Here is a 22,785-nt window from a genome sequence, read left to right as displayed (position 1 = left end):
TTATGTTCTTATGTTCTTGTGAGATGATACATGTTGACAGAGGAATAGGGAGAGGTGACTTATATTGAATGGAATAATTCTGGAGTGTGCTGGGACAGGAGGAACCTGGGGTTCAGGTGCACAGATTTGTGAATGTGCAGGACACTGAGAGAGCAGGCAGCAAAGCATATTGAATCTTGTGCTTCACAAATAGGGATATTGGGCTTTAAGATAGACATAGATAAGTTCTTGATTAATAAGGGGATCAGGGGTTATGGGGAGAATGGGAATGAGAAAATATCAGCCATGATTGAATGGCAGAGCAGACTCGATAGGCCGAGTGGCCTAATTCTGCTCCTCTGTCTTATGGTCTTATGGGCTACATTTTCACCTTGGAAGTGGGAATCAAGAATTGGGAGATTTCCCAATGTTGCGATCCTGCCTCCTGATTGGTAGTATCTGCTCACCTATCTTCATGGTGGGCTGTGTAGGGTCAGGCTGGAATTGGCACTGCCACCTCGTGCAGTAGGCCCAAGCTGGAGATGCCGAGGCTCACTTCCATTGACCATTCGCTGAGACATTGACCCAGTTCTGGAGATGTGTGTGTCCTTTTAATCCTTATCCCCTAACCCCACCCTACTCAAAACCCTAGAACCACCCCCAACACCCCCTTACCTTCACCCACCTCACCCCCTACCTTATATTTATAGCGCACCCTTAATGCAATGAAACATCCCCAGGAACTTCACAACAGCAATGTAAAAGAAAGTATGACAGTGAGTCACATAAGGAGATAGTGACATGGAGAAGTGTTGGGAGAATATTCCGGAGCTTGGAGCGTAGACAAATAAAAGCCCAGCCATCAATGGTGGAATGATTAAAATCAGGGATACCTATCAAAGCAAGAAACAATCTGTGATAGTCAAAAGGTCAAGAGACAAGTGAAGCTGTTCATATTAGCTGGTGGTACAAGGAGTAGGAAACACAGGGTACGATTTGATGGGCACACTGCGCGCAAAAAGCAGCTCAATGCGGCACACCATGGTCGATAAAAGTCGGAGACTTCGCTCCTGGGATCTACCCGACTCGCAACTCCTCGCGAGATCTAACGCAATCTCCAAGACGTTGCGATGTGAATCTTGCCCATTTTAGCAAATCTGCAAATTAAAGCGAGGCAGCTAGTCTCACTTTACTGTGCAGATTGCTGAGGTATCCGAGGTATGGGATCAATCTCCCTTGCCTTGGAAACCTTGGGCAAGGGGCATTCAGTACTGGTCTCCAGAAACAGGGATTAGATGGAACAGCACTGAGGCCCCCGGTGCATGCGTTTTGGGCAGGTTGGCACCCTGGCACTGTTGGTGCCACCTGAGCATGCTAGCAGTGCCACCTGGGTGCCAGCTTGGTGCTATCAAGGTGCTGAGGTTGAAGGGACACTGCCAGGTTGGCACTCCCTAGGTGTCAAGCTGGCATTTTCTTTGCATGAGTGCGATTGGGCCGGGAGTACCCTGCGTGGGTTTTGGGTGTGCTGGATTTGGGGGGGAGGGGGGAGGGGGGGGGGTGTAGGGGGGATTGCTGCGGTGGCCTCAGAGATTGGGACGTCATTTTTAAACTACACTGAGGAGTTCTGGCAGTGTGTTCCCCATTGAGGCCCCTTATCAAACGCGGGTCACGTTTTATAGCCTTGTGTTTTTCGACACTATCAGCACCGAGAAACACGTGGTTAAATCACATCCACAGATTTAAGATTTTGGGCAAGAGATGCACAGAATTGTGAGGAAGAACTTTGTTGCGCAGCAAGTATTAATTACCAGGAACTTTCTATCTGCAAGGGTGGTGGTAGCAGAGATAATCAACAATTTCAAAAGGAAATTGAGGGAGTTACATTTGTAGGGGCACAGAGCAGGGGAATGTGTAAAAGGTTTCAAGACTAGTCTGTGCATTTCAGATGAGGCGACACTTAATGCGGAGATATCAGGACAAATTTAATAAGCAACAAAATGTATACTTAACAAAAGAATGCGGCTATAGTTCTTGCTTCCCACCATTACAGGGACATAAAAGGCTTATGATGCCACTTCTCTCTTCTCTCCCTCTGTCTTCCTTTGAAATCTGTGTGCTGAAGCTCTTCAAGTGAGTTCTTTTATCCTCTGCAGTCAGGGGTCTTCCTGTGTGCTGATGTTACCATTGTGCTTTGATCTTGTTATTTTATTGGTCACGGACAAATGTCCCGTGGTCATAACTTGAACAGGAAATCCTTGATATCTAAACAGTCCATTGTTAACATTTTCCTGTACAACCATTTGTTTAGAGCTATTTAATAATGCTACAACCATTTACTTATAGCCCTCAAGTCCATTGATCTAGACATTTCAAAGCATATCCTTTAGTAACAACTGGTAACATAGTTTTGGACATCTGTCCTTTTTGCCTTTTGCTATTCACACTGCACCATTAATTCCTGCTCCAGCGTAACTTCGATTCGACTCGAGGCACACAGGCTGCATATCCTAAGGACACATTTAGAATTAACCCTTCATATACCAGAGGCTTGTACAAAATGGTCAAGGGAATAGGGGAAAGGCAAGGAAATGACACCAAATCATGATGCTTTTTCGAGGCATCATGCAGACGCGAAGGGCCAAATGGCCTCCTTCTGCACTGTAACACTTCTCTGGTTCTGTGAAAATACATACAAAAATAATTCAAAGTACAAAGTATAAAAAGTACAAAATGATACACATTTCCAACAAATGGGACTCCCTGGATTGCTTTACTGACAGCCAGCACAGACTCGATGGGCTGAATGGCCTCTTTCTGTGCCCTAATGATTCTGGCTGTAGTTTGCATATTACTTGCTATTATCATATTTAATACCTTGATATATTCTTCCTAATATTTCTCTGTAGGTACTGTTTCCACTTGGCTATATCTTCAAATATAAATCTTCTTCATATCCTTGTATATCCTGCGTTCCTACTTCACTGCAGAAGTGTAGTATAAGTATATCAGGCAGAGCAAGGGTTAATGTGGGACTTGGAAACAGTACTGCACACAATGTGATGTAAAAAGCCATATGGCCTGAGACTGGGGTCAGTTGTGGTATGGACAGAGACTTGTGTAGTAACAAGCATGGAGTTAGCTCACAGCTTGAATTTATATAGGTACATAAGAACATAAACATAAGAACTAGGAGCAGGAGTAGGCCATATGGCCCCTCGAGCCTGCTCCACCATTCAATGAGTTCATGGCCGATCTTTTGTGGACTCAGCTCCATTTTCCGGCCTGAACACCATAACCCTTAATCCCTTTATTCTTCAAAAAACTATCTATCTTTATCTTAAAATTATTTAATGAAGGAGCCTCAACTGCTTCACTGGGCAAGGAATTCCATAGATTCACAGCCCTTTGGGTGAAGAAGTTCCTCCTAAACTCAGTCCTAAATCTACTTCCCCTTATTTTGAGGCTATGCCCCCTAGTTCTGCTTTCACCCGCCAGTGGAAACAACCTGCCCACATCTATCCTAAACACTTAATATTCAACCATACAACACTCAGATCGTCTTCATGAGACGACGCGGGGTCCGCGCCGTCAGGAACTTGGCCCACCAGGGGCAGAGCATCGGGGGAGGGCCTCAGGTGACGTCCTGAAGCCCTCCCAAATGCATGAGGCATACTCTTTGTGTACGCTGTTTTTGAGAGGGCGGAGCATCGCAAAAGTGATGCCGCCTCCGATTTCGGCGTAAATGGGGATTCTCCGGCCGATCGCTGAACATGATTTTGACGTCAACAACCGAGAATCCCGCTCTTTGTCTCAATGTCAATTAAGAGGGCACGTCTGTCACAATCCTAATGACTAATTCATTCCCTCCCAACAAGGATGTGTTTGGGATCTGGAAATTGCTTCAATTGTGAAAATCCAGGCCCAAATTTCTATACCTGTTGGCGTACACTACTTCTTTGTAATAACAAAAATGGTTCTTCTGCAATGATATTGTGCTATTTTTTGTGATAGCTGATATAATCTTTTTTGAAATTGGGACAGAGGTTCCCTGAGTTTATCAATAATTGCAGTAGATTCCCCCACACAAAAATTAAGAAAGCCTCTGATTTACACTGATATTCATACTTACTTTCCTACTCTTTATGTCGTGCAATTTCTTCCAAACATCCTGCCAAGTCTTTCAAGAGGCCATTCATTTGGTTTCTCAATGTTGAAGTTCCATTCTATTGGATACAATACTATAAATGAATAACACATGTTGCATAGTACAGTATTATTGAACATTCATCAACTGGCTCCAGTTCTGCAATGTCAGATCTACTGAAATATTTGTGATGAATTGTTGTAATGTTTTTTGACATATGCATGGCTCTTAAATCTTTGGAACAAGAAATATTTTTCAAACTTTTATGTCTCGGAAAGCAGCCAGTTATTTATATTGTTTTTTTTTTGCAATAACTGCTTTCTGACATTTGAGAACAACCAGGGTAATAGATATGGGTCTTTCCGGCATGACTTGGACTACTTAGCTGGAACTTGCAGGTGATAGTAAGGGTCTTTCGGACATGACTTTGACCACCAGGACAACAACCTGATGGGCACAAAGGTGCGCACATTTCAGTTTGGACACAGTCTCATTGGACAAAGAAAAACAACAATTTTGGCCCTATGCATGTGCAAATAAAGACCTGACATCTGCTTGAGATCCCCTTTATAAGATTTGTTTGCCCTGAGCCAGCCAGAATCATAAAATAGAATCATAGAATCCCTTCAGTGCAGAAGGAGACCATTTGGCCCATCGAGTCTACACCAACCCTCCGAAAGGGCACCCTACCTGGGCCCAATTCCCCACCCTATACTAGTAGCCCCACCTAACCTTTGGACACGAAGGGGCAATTCAGCGTGGCCACTTCACCTCACCTGCACATCATTGGACTGTGGGAGGAATCTGGAGCACCAGAAGGAAACCCATGCATACATGGGGAGTACGTGCAAACTCCACAGACAGTCACTCGAGGTGGAAATCGAACCCGGTTCTCTGGCGCTGTGAGGCAGCAGTGCTCGAAGAAACGGCGCAACGCTGCACCGATCCTCCGTCCAGTGGGGGGGCTAGTAGCCATACAGCATTTAGCTGTGGGTACGGCCAGAGAATTGCCAGGTCCGTGGCCACGCATTCTCATTTCACTGTGCCACATGAAAATGGTTGGAGTGAATTCTCTGCCTCCACAGCCTTGTGTTTCCCAGCAGCGCATGGCCACCTTCAGCAGGATTCTCCATTTCACCACTGGCAAAGGGATTTCCCATTGTAGCCACCCCACAGCACCAGGAAATCCGCGAGAAGGGTGCACTGCCAGCGGAGTGGAGAATCCCGTTGGCAGAGAATTCACCCTATTGTATTTGGTGTATCAGCCATGCCGATCATCTGCAATAGAGAACGCAAGAAACTTACCTAAACGTGGACTTGGGAAGACCAAGATTGCTCCTCTGGACTGGTCATTAAAGGAACTGACCATTGCTGTTACTGAATTTTCCCGATCCCAAACTGATCATTCCCCTACTGGCACTCTTGGCCCTGCTCCTGACCCAAGTTCCAAATCTTTTTACCTCTGCCCCGAATGCCATCTGGCAACTGTATCAACAAAAGCAGGCTTAAGGGACGACTGTTATGAATGCTTAGCTGAGTTCCAAGAATCATTAATGTACTTAGATCTCAGCAAGAAATATTAAGACAACTGCAGAGGGGAGGTAAAGCATTGTTCTATTGGCATCGCTATTACCTTGTAATAACCTACTGTTTCCTTGAAGATTTCTTTTCACTGCGTATGTGTTTATTTACACAAGATTATGAGGTCTGAAGTAGATAAAAGTTTTAGAGACCGATAATGTTCATGACTGTGATTGACAAGTTTATGAGGGCCAATGTATTTCAATGGCAATGTTGAATGGCTGTTTACTTTTTTTTGGTTGATGACTCAAGGCTCTGGTCTGTGTTGCTTCACAACGCCTCTGAGAGGCTATGAACGATACCTACTTATGAAAGGGGGCCAACTTTAGTGAACTGGGGTGATTTGAACTACCCACACCTGCATTGGAGCCAGCAAGGGTGGGGAAGTATTGCTTGTGGGTTCTCTAACTCTACACCTACCTGTGCTGGTGAAAACAGCAAGAAACAGGAATGAGATAGAAATCCAAGAATTGGGGTTCCATACACTGTTTTAAAGGGTTCCCAAGTTGGCTTAGCATGGCAAAGTCCAAACTGTGAACTCTGTTTCTCTCTTCATAGATACTGCTTAAATTAAGTGTATTTCTGGTATTTTATGGACGGGATTTTACCAGCCCGGGGCCGGGCCGGAGAATCCCCGCAACCGGGCCACGCCGCCCCGACGCCAGCACACGAATCTCCACGGAGCGGAGAATCATTGCCATTGGCGCCGGCTCATTTGGCGTGGCGCCGGTCGTGGGCCGCTGTACACAGCCGGGCTGCTGATTCTCTGGCCCGGATGGGCCGAGCGGCTGCTCTAAAAAGGCAGAGACCCGCCGCCGCCATCTACACCTGGTTGCAGCCGGCGGGAGCTCCGCGTGCAGGGTCGGAGGGCGGGCGGCCTATGGGGGGGAGGGGAGGGGGGCTCCGATGGGGCCTGGCCCGAAATAGGAGCCCACCGATCGGCTGGCCGGCCTCTGGCTCTCCGGGCCTATTTTCCTACGCGCCGGCCGCTGAATCCCTGTGCCATGTTGCGTCGGGGCCGCCATGTTGAGGGAGGCCACCGCGCATTCGCGGGTCCCGAGGCGCCCAGTTCGCACAGGGAGGGGAGGCTGGAGCGGCGTGAACCGCTCCAGCGCTGTGCTGGCCCCCTGTAGGGGCCATAATCGGTACTCCCAGCGGCCGTTCACGCCGTCATGAAATGCGGCGGCGTTTCCGACGGTGTGGACACTCTGCTGCCGAATGGGAGAATCCCACCCTATGTTTTCACTTAACTCTCACTTGGTGCCGTCAGTGCCCTTTTTTCTATCCTATGTTTCATTAACCATTCCTCTTTTATCAGATTTATGTGCTCATTTCAAGTTTTTGTTCAGTACTTTTCACAACTATTGGAATGATGTTGAGATATGTAATTTTAATGGTGAAATGAATGAAACTGAAATTAACGCTGAGACTTGTAATAATATGCGCGTTCTGTAGACTTACAGAAGTTACTGGACACTGAAAGCTTAGAAAAAGAGGCATCTGTGAAACATAGAATCATAGAAAATAAGAGCAGGAGTAGATCATTTGGCCTTTGAGCCTGCTCCATCATTCATTATGATCATACATGATCCTCTATCTCAATGCCTCAATGCCCTATAACTGCACAAAGTACTCCAGATGTGGTCTCACAAATGACCTGTACAGCTGCAGCAAGGCACCCTTGCTCCTGTACCAAGTCCTATTGCAATGAAGCCCAGCATACCATTTGCCTTCCTAACTCCATGCTTACTTTCAGTGATTGGTGTACTCGGACAGCCCGATCCCTTTGTACATCAACATTTCCTAATCTATCATCATTTAAATAATAATCTGTCATTTTGTGTTTTCCTACCGAAGTGGATAACTTCACGCTTATCCATGTTATACTGAATCTGCTATGTATCTGTCCACTTATTCAACTTATTTAAATCGCCTTGAAGCCTCTTTCTTAACTTCATCACCACTCACATTTCCAACAAATTTAATGTCATCAACAAACTTCCAAATATTACATTTAGTTCCCTCATACAACTTATCGATTTATATTGTGACTAGCTGGGGCCCAAGCACTGATCTCTGCAGTACTCCATTAGTCAGAGCCTTCCACTCTGGAAAAGATCTGTTTATTCCTACTCCGTTTCATAGCTGCTAACCAGTTATTATTCCATTTCATTGTACTACCCCCAATCCCATGTGCTTTAATTTTGCACACTAACCTCTTAAGCGGGACTTTATCAAAAACTTTCTAAAAATCAAACTGCACCACACCCACTAGTTCACCCTCATTTATTCTACTAATCACACCCCCAAAAACTCCAATCGGTTTGTCAAACATGATTTCCCTTTCATAAATCCTTGTTGACTTGTCTAATCCTGTCGATATTTTCTAAGTGCCCTGTTATCACATTCTTTTTAATAGACTCTAGTATTTCGTCCACAACTGATGTTAGACTAACCGGTCTGTAATTCCCTGTTTTCTCCCTCCATCATTATTTAAATAGCGGGGTTACATTGGCCACCCTCCAATCTGCCTGGACTGTTCCAGACTCTAAAGAATTTTGAAACATGACAACGAATGTATCCATTATTTCCATGGCCACCTCCTTTAGGCCCCTATGATGCAGATTATCAGGCCCTGGAGTTATTTATTAGCTTTCAGACCCAATGATTGTTCCAGTACAATTTTGTTGATACTAATTTCCTTTAATTCCTCCTCCTCACTAAAACCTTAGTTCCCAACCATTTCAGGGAAATTATTTGTGCCATCCTCCACAAGGACAAAACTAAACAAGTTGCTTAATTGCTATGCCATTTGTTTGTTCTCTAATATAAATTCTCAAGGATTCCCTCAAGGATTCAAGGACCCCCCTCATTGGTAAGTTAGGATGGGTCCAGAAGCTATGGTGGTAACTCTAGAGATCGGAGCGCCATTTTTAAATGCACCCGACAAGGGACTCTGTTTATTTCTGTTAAATCCTGCCCAACGTCTGTGAAAGAAAAAGAGGCTACAACCTTGGAGATAGAAGGCCAAATATACAGTAACCCTCGTTGTGAAAAATAGTTCAGCTTGGAGAAAGCAGTGAAAAAGAATTTGTTAAGAGTGGTGGATCAGGAGCTAGATCGATTAAAAGACAGGGGTATTTCTAATTTTCTATTTAAGTCACTGCACAAGAATTGCAAGTGAAGTTCAGGCTGAAAAGACCGAGATCTTACAAGGAAATTGAAAAAGTTTGGAATTAGTTCGAAAGAAGAAAAAGAAACCTTTAAAAGCTTGATAAGTAGCCAAAGACTTATTGGGGATGCCGAAATGGAAAAGGGTGTGTTCATTTAAGGATTTCAGTTTTAAAGTATTAGTGATTGCATTTATTGTGTTTTTTGATCGCAAGGTATAATTGATAACCTATTTAATCTGTTTAGTTAGGTGGAGGCAGTGGTGTAGTGGTATTATCACTGAACCAATAATCCTAAAACCCCAAAGTTCAGCTCTGGGGACCTAGATCCAAATCCCACCATGGCACCTCGTGGAATTTGAATTCAATAAAAAATTAAAAGTCCAATGATAACCATGAAACCATTGTCATAAAAACCCATCTGGTTCACTGATGTCCTTTAGGGAAGGCAATCTGCCGTCCTTACCTGGTCTGGCTTACATGTGGTTCTCGAACCACAACAATGTGGTTGACTCTTAAAATGGCCGAGCTAGCCACTCAGTTTAAGGGATGGGAAATAAAGGCTGGGCCAGCTAGAAATGCCCACATCCCATGAAATTAGATTTAAAAAGTTAGTACTGTTTGTCTCGTTTGACTCCTTTATATATATATAAATTAATTTGTTTAAAATGTGAAATGCTATTGTGTGGTCTTTTCAGTTAATAACTTGGAATTCAAGTTTCTTTTTAAAAGTTAACAGTCTTTATTGGGATTAGAACATAGAACATGAAATTAAAATGAAATGAAAATTGCTTATTGTCACAAGTAGGCTTCAGATGAAGTTACTGTGAAAAGCCCCCTAGTCGCCACATTCCGGCGCCTGTTTGGGGAGGCTGTACTGGAATTGAAACGTGCACCGTGCTGCTGGCCTGCCTTGGTCTGCTTTTAAACGCCAAGTTTACAGTGCAGTACAGGCCCTTTGGCCCTCGATGTTGTGCCTACCTGTGAAACCACTCTAAAGCCCATCTACACTATTCCCTTATCATCCATATGTTTATCCAATGACCATTTAAATGCCCTTAATGTTGGCGAGTCCACTACTGTTCCAGGCAGGGCATTCCACGCCATTACTACATTTTGAGTAACGAACCTACCTCTGACATGTGTCCTATACCTATCTCCCCTCAGTTTAAAGCTATGTCCCTTCGTGCTAGCCATCACCATCCGAGGAAAAAGGCTCTCACTCAGGGCCGGCTCAAGGCACCGGCAACTCGGGCAGTCGCCCGGGGCGCCATGTGCTAGGGGGCGCCAGAGACTCGGGTCCCACGCATGCGCAGTTGGGCCGGTGCCAACCAGCGCATGCGCGGCCCCCCCCCTCGGTCCGCCCCCCTGCTCGGTCTGCTCCCCCCGCCCCCCTCGGTCGCCCCCGCCCCCCGCCCCCGCCCTCGGGTCCGCCCCCCCGCCCCGCCCTCGGGTCCGCCCTCGGGTCCGCCCCCCCTCGGGTCCGCCCCCCCCCCCCGGGTCCGCCCCCCTCGGGTCCGCCCCCGCCCTCGGGTCCGCCCCCCCGCCCCGCCCTCGGGTCCGCCCCCCCCTCGGGTTCGCCCCCCCCCTCGGGTCCGCCCCCCCTCGGGTCCGCCCCCCCCGCCCCCCCTCGGGTCCGCCCCCCCCCCCTCCCCTCGGGTCCGCCCCCCCGCCCCCCCCTCGGCCCCGCCCCCCCTCGCCCCCCCCCAAGGGCGCCGAAGTTCAGCTTGCCCGGGGCGCCAGCAACCCTAGGGCCGGCGCTGCTCTCACTGTCCACCCTATCTAATCCTCTGATCATCTTGTATGCCTCAATTAAGTCACCTCTTAACCTTCTTCTCTCTTAACGAAAACAGCCTTAAGTCCCTCAGCCTTTCCTCATAAGATCTTCCCTCCTTACCAGGCAACAGCCGGGTAAATCTCCTCTGCACCCTTTCCAATGCTTCCATATCCTTCCCATAATGCGGCGACCAGAACTGCACGCAATACTCCAAATGTGGCCGCACCTGAGTTTTGTGCAGCTGCAACATGACCTCATGGCTCCGAAATTCAATCCCACTACCAATAAAAGCTAACACACCGGAAGCCTTCTTAACAACTCTATCAACCTGGGTGAATACTGACGAAAAATATTCATTTAGCACCTCTCCTATCTCCTCGGACTCCACACACAACTTCCCACTACTGTCCTTGACTGGCCCTACTCTTACCCGAGTCATTCTTTCATTCCTGACATATCTATAGAAAGCTTTAGAGTTATCCTTGATCCTACCTGCCAAAGACTCCTCATGTCCCCTCCTGGGTCTTCTTAGCTCTCTCTTTAGGTCCTTCCTAGCTAACTTGTAACTCTCAAGCGCCCTAACTGAACCTTCACGTCTCATCCTTACATAAGCCTCCTTTTTCCTCTTGACAAGTGATTCAACTACTTTAGTAAACCACGGTTCCCTCACTCGACCACTTCCTCCCTGCCTGACAGGTACATACTTATCAAGGACACGCAGTAGCTGTTCCTTGAACGAGCTCCACATTTCAATTGTGCCCATCCCCTGCAGTTTTCTTCCCCATCCTATGCATCCTAAGTCTTGCCTCATCGCATCATAATTGCCTTTCCCCCCCAGCTATAACTCTTGCCCTGCGGTATATACCCATCCCTTTCCATCGCAAAAGTAAACGTAACTGAATTGTGGTCAATATCACCAAAGTGCTCACCTACCTCCAAATCTAACACCTGTCCTGGTTCATTACCCAATACCAAATCCAATGTGGCCTCGCCTCTTTTTGGCCTAGCTACATACTGTGTCAGGAAACCCTCCTGCACACATTGGACAAAAACGGACCCATCTAAAGTATTCGAACTATAGTGTTTCCAGTCAATATTTGGAAAGTTAAAGTTTCCCATAACAACTACCCTGTTACTTTCACTCCTATCCAGAATCATGTTTGCAATCTTTTCCTCTACATCTCTGGAACTTTTCGGAGGCCGATAGAAAACTCCCAACAGGGTGACCTCTCCTTTCCTGTTTCTAACCTCAGCCCATACTACCTCAGTAGACGAGTCCTCATCAAATATCCTTTCTGCCACCGTAATACTGTCCTTGACTAACAATGCCACCCATCCCCCTCTGTTACCACCTTCCCTGAGCTTACTGAAATATCTAAACCCCGGCAGCTGCAACAACCATTCCTGTCCCTTCTCTAGCCATGTCTCCGAAATGGCCACAAAATCGAAGTCCCAGGTACCAACCCATGCTGCAAGTTCACCCACCTTATTCTGGATGCTCCTGCCGTTGAAGTAGACACACTTCAAACCACCTTCCTGCCTGCCAGTACATTCCTGCAACCTTGAAACCTTACTCATGACCTACTCTCAACCTCCTGTATACTGGAGCTACAATTCAGGTTCCCAACCCCCTGCTGAATTAGTTTAAACCCTCCCGAAGAGCATTGGCAAATATCCCCCCCAGGATATTGGTACCCCTCTGGTCCAGGTGTAGGCCATCCCGTTTGTAGAGGTCCCACCTACCCCAGAATGAGCCCCAATTATCCAGGTATCTGAAACCCTCCTTCCTGCACCATCCCTGTAGCCACATGTTCAACTGCTCTCTCTCCCTCATCTCGCTAGCACGTGGCACGGGTAACAACCCAGAGATAATAACTCTGTTTGTTCTAGCTCTAAGTTTCCACCCTCACTCACTGAATTCCTGCCTTACATCCCTATCCCTTTTCTTACCTATGTCGTTGGTGCCTATGTGGACCACGACTTGGGGCTGCTCCCCCTCCCCCTTTAGGATCCCGAAAACATGATCCGAGACATCACGGACCCTAACACCTGGGAGTCTCTCTCGTTCCCACAGAATCTCCTATCTATCCCCCTAACTATGGAGTCTCCAATGACTAATGCTCTACTCCTCTTCCCCCCTTCCCTTCTGAGCAACAGGACAGACTCTGTGCCAGAGACCTGTACCCCATGGCTTACCCCTGGTAAGTCATCCCCCCACCAATATCCAAAGTAGTATACTTTTTACTAAGGGGAACGACCACAAGGATCCCTGTACTGACTGTTTCAGCCCAGCCCCTCTCACCATCACCCATCCATTTTCATTCTTCGGAGTAACTACATCCCTGAAGCTTCTATCTATGATCACCTCTGCCTCCTGAATGATCCGAAGTTAGTCCAACTCCAGCTCCAGTTCCCTAACATGGTTTCTGAAGAGCTGGAGATGGGTGCACTTCCCACAGGTGAAATCAGCAGGGACACTGACGACGTCCCTCACCTCAAACATTCTGCAGGAGGAACATTGCACTGCCTTCCCTGCCATCCCCCCTAGATAAAACAAGAAAAAGAAAGCAAGATCTTACCTGATATTCACTCAACCCCTTAGGTTAGAGCAGGTGGAAGGGTGGGGGACACTGCAAGTGTAGTATCTCAGGTTTAGCAACCGCCCAACTTATATACAGGTACTACATACCTTCCCAGAAATCCCCACGGCCGACTTCCGGTTTCTTGCTGCTCTGAAACAAAAAAAACAACTCCAAAAAAAAAGTTAGTTAAAAAAACAAAGGCCGCTTCTCCTGTAAGGTAAGTTTTTAAAACGGGAAACTAACCTTCCCGACAGACCCCTGGTTACTGCTCTCGCTGCTACCGCTGAAAAACTGGAGGCTGCTTCTCCTGTAAGGTAAGTTTTTAAAATGGGAAACTTACCTTCCCGATAGACCCCTGGTTACTGCTGGTTACTGCTCTCGCTGCTACCGCTGAAAAACTGAAGGGATTGTAACAGTATAATTAAAATGGATAAATCGTATTTTATATTTTTTTAACAATTGCAGACTTTGTGCCAATCACTAATTCTGGGAAATAGAATACTTGCACTTGGGGGGGGGAGATCCATTGTTAGCAGCGAGCACTGCAAGTTCAAGTACAACAGTTAGAAATATAGCATGGTTACATGTAAGGACATTCTCCTTCTACTTTGTACTACAATCTCAGCTCCAACATGGGATGACCACTCTCTATATAGCAGCACAACAGCTTGCCATTTATTATTCTCCACATACTGTAGCTTCTCTTGGTGAGACAGGATCGAGAGAAAGCACACTTATGCACAATGCAACCATGTTGACAACTGGATTGAGGCATGTTCAACTCAGCTCACACCTATTCCTAACACGAAACCAGGCTTTCATCTTATCTCACTGAAGCAATTGAGATGTATTGGCAAAGTTGGTTTTTGTTTAGTTTTTTTTAAAGTACACAGACCTTGTGAAGTCACTGAACACATAGCACTTACAGAACAGCATATATCAGACTGGTTTTATAGTTTTGCATGTGTTGAAGATAGCATGTTAAATTGATTCGTTCCTTGGGATTTAGCTGAATCAGATTAAGTTAAAGGTCCAGCTTAAATGGATTGATGCTTTTGCAGGATTGAGTTGTTGCCCTTTATTGGATTATGCAATTCCTCTCACCCTATTCTATAAGAGGAGGGTAGTTAAATCATGTATGTGGCCAGGAAGAGACTTCTGATTTTGTTTGTAGTTCCTGAGCTTCAAGTGGAATCATTAAGATCTATTATGCAGTGTGCTGCTGTTGCATGAACCTTTAATACATTCATCTGGGTTTTCCTTCATTGCTATTTTAGCAGAGTTGTTTGTCTGTGCGGGTACATATCAATGTATATAGTTATCTATTAGTGCATATAGTTATCGGTGCGATCTCCGACTAGCAAGTGGCATCAGAGATTGGTCACGTGACTCGGCACACCTGCCAGTTGGTAGTAAGCCATACAAGAAGATAGTCACAGTTAGAGTAGCTCCAGGAGAATTCACTCAATTCATTCAGTCGCCATTGTCTGTATTATAGGTCATCAGTTATCTTTTCTACATGCTTGTTAATAAATCATCTTTTTATAGTTAAACAACTGTATGTTCTGTGTAATAATTAAAAGTTATATCACAGAACACAACAGTCTGGTTAACAAAGAATAATTGTCTCTGCTAAAATAGTATCAAATTCAGCATCAACGGGGCCGAGGTGGAGATGGTTAGCAGTTTTAAATTCCTAGGGGTACACATCTCCAAGAATCTGTTCTGATCCACCCATGTCGAAGCTACCACCAGAAAGCACAACAGCACCTATACTTCCTCAGGAAACTAAGGAAATTCGGCATGTCCACATTAACTCTTACCAAATTTTACAGATGCACCATAGAAAGTATCCTATCTGGCTGCATCACAGCCTGGTATGGCAACTTCTCAGCCCAGGACCGCAAGAAACTTCAGAGAGTCGTGAACACCACCCAGTCCATCACACAATCCTGCCTCCCATCCATTTACTCCATCTACACCTCCCGCTGCCTGGGGAAAGCGGGCAGCATAATCAAAGACCCCTCCCACCCGGCTTACTCACTCTTCCAACTTCTTCCATCGGGCAGGAGATACATAAGTCTGAGAACACGCACGAGCAGACTCAAAAACAGCTTCTTCCCCACTGTTACCAGACTCCTAAACGACCCTCTTATGGACTGACCTAATTAAAACTACACCCCTAGGGCAGCACGGTGGCACAGTGGTTAGCATTGCCGCCTACGGCGCTGAGGACCTGGGTTCGAATCCCGGCCTTGGGTCACTGTCCGTGTGGAGTTTGCACATTCTTCCCGTGTCTGCGTGGGTTTCACCCCCACAACCCAAATATGTGCAGGGTAGGCGGATTGGCCACGCTAAATTGCCCCTTAATTGGAAAAAATAATTGGGTACTCTAAATTTATTTTAAAAAAACACTACACCCCTGTATGCTTCATCCGATGCTGGTGCTTATGTAGTTACATTGTATACCTTGTGTTTCCCTATTATGTATTTTATTTTATTTCCTTTTCTTTTCATGTACTTAGTGATCTGTTGAGCTGCTCGCAGAAAAATACTTTTCACTGTACCTCGGTACACGTGACAATAAACAAATCCAATCCAATCCAATCTAAATAGTAGGAAGAGGGATTTCAGATGACTGTTCTAAGCACTTACATATTTGTCTCATTGTTATATTTTCAAGCCTGTCTTCAAAATTTTCCTGGGTGCAGTGATGCTGGTCACTCTTATAAATGGGCCACATGTCTTGCGTTCAGGAATGCAAGAATGTTGTCCAATAGCTAATCAATGTGAGCATAACTTGGAAGCATAACAATGTTTCCTCCTTATGGTTTAAACTGGATGTTGTTACTTATAAACAGTTCTCTGTATTACAATGATGGCTACCCTTCAAAAATGGAAGATATGAAGTGATATCAGACATCCCAAGATCACAAAAGATGCTTTATAAACAAATGTTTTCTTTCTTGCCTTCAAATGTGTTCCCCAATCTTTCAGATGCCAAACTGAAAACTGAGTCAGATGAGACCAGATATAAATCACTCAACTGCTTTATTTGTACAGACAGTAAACAGACATACATAGTGTCAGTTATAACTTATTTCATTTAACTTCGAATCCTTTCTTAGAGCGGAGGAAATATAAAGCAATTTGCCCTTGGTTAGCCAGTAGAGTGTGTCAGTCTCACACTTAAGGAGCCCAAATTACACAGGCTTGGACAGAATCCTGCAATAATTGTTTAGGTATTTCTCACAGTAGATGAATCCAACCAAACAACCGTGGACATGGATTTTTCTCTCCTTGCTACTTCTGACCACAGGAAGTGGATGGGCTATCTCTCTATGTTCCATTCACTGATTTGCCAATAGACCTGTCAATTAGATGAGCTATATTTCTTCCACATCAGGGGATTATCGGCAGGCATCCCAAACTAGGCCCAAGTGAACAGTTCATTCCAATGATAACTGATGTGGATGTTCACGGAAAGTCCCGGATGAGTTATTTGTTTATAGTCATGTTTTGTGTCATTAACAAGTTACATGTTTCACACTATCTGAAAGGAATATTGAAATCAATTGAATTTAGATACTATCACATTGATCTATGTGCATCTGTGTTTCCGTGACCCATTGATTTTATCTCTCCGTTAACTGAATCGTTTTCCTTTTCACTCTAGTTCTGTTACAATGCCTTTTGATTTCAGTCAGTGACTATAGTTCACAGAATCCTGAAAGCTTAACTCGTATCATATTGTAATTACATGGTCTATTTACTCTTCTTGTAGTCCTTCATGTTCTTTGTTAACATGCACCAAAATAAGCGGACCATGTGCTAAAACTATAACTTCTCATTAATTTTCTCATGCTCGGTAAAAATACATCAGGGGTGGGATTCTCCAATAATGGGGCTATGTCCACATGCCCACGAAAAAACACGTGTGAATCACTCTGGACTGACCTGGAGAAAGTCCAGGGCGATTCTCCGATTTGCAGGGGGCCAGCAGGGTCCTGGAGTGCTCCTCGCAGCTCCAGCTGCCGATACGGGGCCCTGCGCTTCCGGTCGGAGGTCCGCACACGCGCAAGGCGATGGCCTGTGTCGGCTGCCCCGCGCGACATGGCCGGCCCACACCGTGGACTGGCACCGAAAACATAGGCCCCCCCTCAGATCGCATGCGCCCACGCATCGGTGGCCCCCGATCAATACCTGCCCATCCTGGAGGCCCCCTCGGTGAATGATCCCCGCCCCCCCCACCAAGGCGGCCATGCCGACTGCCCGCCGGGTGGAACCATGAGAGAGCCACGCCGGCGGGAACTCAAAGAACAAAGAAAAGTACAGCACAGGAACAGGCCCTTCGACCCTCCAAGCCCGTGCTGACCATGCTGCCCGACTAAACTACAATCTTCTCCACTTCCGGGGTTCTCATCCCTCTATTCCCATCCTATTCATGTATTTGTCAAGATGCCCCTTAAATGTCACTATCGTCCCTGTTTCCTCCACCTCCTCCGGCAGCGAGTTCCAGGCACCCACTACCCTCTGTGTAAAAACTTGCCTCGTATATCTACTCTAAACCTTGCCCCCCGCACCTTAAACCTATGCCCCCCCAGTAATTGACCCCTCTACCTTGGGGAAAAGCCTCTGACTATCCACTCTGTCTATGCCCCTTATAGTTTTGTAGACCTCTATCAGGAGCCCTTCAACCTCCGTCGTTCCAGTGAGAACAAACCGAGTTTATTCAACCGCTCCTCATAGCTAATGCCCTCCATACCAGGCAACATCCTGGTAAATCTCCTCTGCACCCTCTCTAAAGCCTCCACATCCTTCTGGTAGTGTGGCGACCAGAATTAAACACTATACTCCAAGTGTGGCCTAACTAAGGTTCTATACAGCTGCAACATGACTTTCCAATTCTTATACTCAATGCCCCGGCCAATGAAGGCAAGCATGCCGTATGCCTTCTTGACTACCTTCCCCAGCTGTGTTGCCCCTTTCAGTGACCTGTGGACCTGTGCACCTAGATCTCTCCGACTTTCAATACTCTTGAGGGTTCTACCATTCACTGTATATTCCCTACCTGTACTAGACCTTCCAAAATGCATTACCTCACATTTATTCGGATTAAACTCCATCTGCCATCTCTCCGCCCAAGTCTCCAAACGATCTAAATCCTGCTGTATCCTCTGACAGCCCTCATTGCTATCCGCAATTCCACCAACCTTTGTGTCGTCTGCAAACTTACTAATCAGACCAGTTACATTTTCCTCCAAATCATTTATATATAGTATGAACAGCAAAGGTCCAAACACTGCTCCCTGCGGAACACCACTAGTCACAGCCCTCCAATTAGAAAAGCACCCTTCCATTGCTACTCTCTGCCTTCTATGACCTAGCCAGTTCTGTATCCACCTTGCCAGGTCACCCCTGATCCCGTGTGACTTCACCTTTTGTACCAGTCTACATGAGGGACCTTGTCAAAGGCCTTACTGAAGTCCATATAGACAACACCCACTGCCCTACCTGCATCAATCATCTTTGTGACCTCTTCGAAAAGCTCCATCAAGTTAGTGAGACACGACCTCCCCTTCACAAAACCATGCTGCCTCTCGCTAATACGTCCATTTGCTTCCAAATAGGAGTAGATCCTGTCTCGAAGAATTCTCTCCAGTAATTTCCCTACCACTGACGTAAGGCTCATCAGCCTGTAGTTCCCTGGATTATCCTTGCAAACACGGCCAGCTGCATTAGGTGAATCGCTGCGGGGGCCCCCGACCGGCACCGCATCGACCGCGTGCGATTGGCGGCGATTCTCTGGGGACCGCAGAATCACGGGAGAGGCATCGGTCCCGATCTCGGGTTTGACGCCCATTCTCCGCCCCCGTGCCGAACACAATTTCGGCACAGAGTCTCAGAGAATCCCGCCCCATATTCCAAACTTTCAACTACTTTATTCAATGTGAACTCTTTGAAATTTACTTTTCCTTTAAAACGTGAACAATATGCTGCAGAGGTGTCTGCAGAGGGTCAGGCGATCTTGGCGATTTCTAGCCAAATAATGATTAACTCACGTCTGAATATATTCCTGGAATGTCATTAAAATGTAAATGTCCAATGGTTCAAAACCGTCCCGTGAAAAGACATTCAAAGTGCAATTGCTGAATTTACACCTCCTATTGTCTGGATGTTTATCGAAACTCAAATTCAATAGTCTCCACGTAGGAGAGACCAGTTTATCACAAGCAGGCATGAACAGCTAACATTCAGTCCCCATTGCGCCACAATGCCTTCGAAATTCAAATAATTTTTGTGGACAATAGAAGTATTCATCACATAATCTAAACTGATTTCAGATAACAAATCGTATCACTCCAAAAACCAACCAGTGACCAGTTAGTCTGGAGGCCAACAAGCCACAAGAGTGGGCCATCCTCCACAAGAAGAAAGGAACCCTAACTAATGACCTAGTCATTGTAAACAATGAGAGAAGGACTAATTTATCTCCATCTGCAAATATTCGTCACTACAGAAATGAGAGACTTCCAACTTCCATTCATCTCCAAAGAATCACGAGAGTGAACTTATCCAGCCCCGCAACGCTGTATCTTAAAAGGACTGGTTCAAACACATGTTTGTTTTGCATCTTGTTATTCCATTAGTAACCTAAGTGTATGATTCATCTTTAGAATTCACTTTTTCCTGAGTGTGTGTGTGTGTGTGTGTGTGTGTTTGAGGGAGTGAGTGTTTTTATTGCGTGTTGACTGAATCATCATTTAACTTTTGTTCTGAGTTAAAACGTGCCAAAAAGCCTGTTTTGTGTTTATTATTAAAAGTCAGGATGCTCAAGGGTTTAAAACATTCCCTCTAAAAATACCATCTTGTTGCTAACAACCGACAGAAAAGTGAAAAGTTATCACACCACCTCTCTCTCCCGTCCGTAACAATTGCCAGGAAGAATCTGACCAGGAAGCTCCTCAGCAGTATTCTGCACTGCACAGAAATGCAGAGTTGATTCAGAGGACATTGAAGCACAACTACCATGATTTCTATTGTATATCAAATGCAAGAATAACTGAGAAAACAGAATATAGATCTCTACTCGACAGTATTTGTCAAAGTAAATAATTTGGGTTGTGGAAGCTATTGTTCTAATTTGGATATACAGAAAAGTATTTTGAGATAGTTTACCAACTATATGAGCAGAAAGTTCATGGATGGTATTCTTACTGAACCATTTAATATCTCCTGTGGTTTAGGCAGGGCTGTGTTCTTATACCAAGTCTCTTCTGTTACTTCTTTGTAGGAATGATTGTTATTACAAAAGATCAGCACGGGGCAGCACGGTAGCATGGTGGTTAGCATAAATGCTTCACAGCTCCAGGGTCCCAGGTTCGATTCCGGGCTGGGTCGCTGTCTGTGCAGAGTCTGCACGTCCTCCCCGTGTGTGCGTGGGTTTCCTCCGGGTGCTCCGGTTTCCTCCCACAGTCCAAAGATGTGCGGGTTAGGTGGATTGGCCATGCTAAATTGCCCGTAGTTTCCTAAAAAGTAAGATTGTTGGGGGTATAGGGTGGATATGTGGGTTTGAGTAGGGCGATCATGGCTCGCACAACATCGAGGGCCGAAGGGCCTGTTCTGTGCTGTACTGTTCTATGTTCTATCTGAAAGCAGGCTTGAATATCATTTTTCAGACAAGTCCTTTCACTGAAGCAGCGTGTGCTTTGAACAATGTTTGTGAGGAGTTCATTCATGAATTTGTGTTTGCTGAGGATGGACTTGAAGTACATGCCCAGGCAGATCTACAACTGATTAAGGAAGATTATGAGCTTATTATGAATCTAAATAAACCATAGGTAATGTGCTGTTTACCAGAAGTGGATCGGTACATCAAATCATTCATCACTATCGATGTAATTGAAGTGAATACATTTATTGAGTTTAACCACCTACGAAGAATGACTGTACTTATTGACGATTACAAAGATCAGAGGGTCTTTTGTTGAACCAAGTGTATTTTTAAAAAACGATTCATTCATGGAATGTGGGTGTCGGTGGCTCAGCCAGTATTTATTATCCATCTCTAATTGCCCTTGAGAAGGTGGGGGTGAGCTGCCTTCTTGAATCGTGGTAAGACGTCTTACAACACCAGGTTAAAGTCCAACAGATTTGTTTCAAACACGAGCTTTCGGAGCGCTGCTCCTTCCTCAGATTCACCTGAGGAAGGAGCTGCGCTCCGAAAGCTCGTGTTTGAAACAAACCTGTTGGACTTTAACCGGGTGTTGTAAGACTTCTTACTGTGCCCACCCCAGTCCAATACCGGCATCTCCACATCATGGCTTCTTGAATTGCTGCAGTCCATGTGGTGTAGGTGCACCCACAGTGCTGCTAAGGAGGCAGTTCCAGGAGTTTGAACTAGCGACAGTGAAGGAACGGTGATATATTTCCAAGTCACAATGGTTTGGATGGTGGAGGGAAACTGGTGATGTTCCCTTGTGCCTGTCGCCCTTGACGTTCTAGATCAGGCTTGTCCAACTTTTTCGCATTTGAGGGATATGTTTGAACATTTTTCTCACTCAAGGAGCCAACATGCAAATTTCAGAAAGATAAAATTTGGCACCATTAAACATGAATTTCAAAATAAACTGCGGTATGAAAAGAAACAATTTGCCTAGCAAAACAATGAGTTATAAATATAAAATGAGTATTAGAGTGTAATAGGGTGAGAGTATGTGTCCAGCTCACTCTCAGACTCAAGGTATTCAGTTACTCACCCTCACCCACTGTGAGAGTGCAGGATGGTGTGTGTGGGTGAGACAAACTTATGGACACACTCTGCCTTCTCATAAACACTCCCCTCACAAACACTCCCTCTCATCCTCACACATTCTCTCTTACCCCTCTATCCTCCCGCACTCTCAACCCCTCTCACACTCACTCAACACTCCTACACTTACCTGCCTCACACTCCCACAGTCGCTCACACTCCCTCATCCCCTCACATATTTTTACCACTCTCACTCAGATGCTAGCCCTGACTCCTGCTGCCTCGTGCTCTGCATTACATGCCTGAGTCGCACTTTGGATGCCTGGGCCCCACTCCCCAGCACTGGTGCTCCCGCACCTCTGTCTCTGGTCCTTGCTTGCTGTTCCTCAGCTCCCCGGCCATCCGCTCCTCGCTCCCCAGGCCCAGCTGCTCAGCTTCCCAGGCTCGATCCTTGGCTCGGCAGGCCCGGCTCCTCGGCTCCCCATCCCCACTGCCTGCTCCCTGGGCCCTGCTCCTCGGCTCCCTGGTCCCCACTGCCCGATCCCCCGGCCCCATTCTTTGGCTCCCTGGGCCCCGCTCCTCAGTTCCCTGGGCTCTCCTCCTCTGCTCCCTGGACTCCACTCCTCAGCTCCCTGGGCCCTGCTCCTCAGTTCCCTGGGCCCTGCTCCTCGGCTCCCTGGGCCCCGCTCCTCGGCTCCCTCGGCCCTGCTCCTCAGTTCCCTGGGCCCTCCTCCTCGGCTCCCTGGGCCCTGCTCTTCGGCTCCCTCGGCCCTGCTCCTTGGCTCCCTGGGCCCCGCTCC

This window comes from Scyliorhinus canicula, chromosome 22, assembly GCF_902713615.1.
Source record: "Scyliorhinus canicula chromosome 22, sScyCan1.1, whole genome shotgun sequence".
Classification (NCBI taxonomy): Eukaryota; Metazoa; Chordata; class Chondrichthyes; order Carcharhiniformes; family Scyliorhinidae; genus Scyliorhinus; species Scyliorhinus canicula.
The sequence above is the reverse complement of the archived record's forward strand: the minus strand, read 5'-3'. Positions refer to the sequence as shown.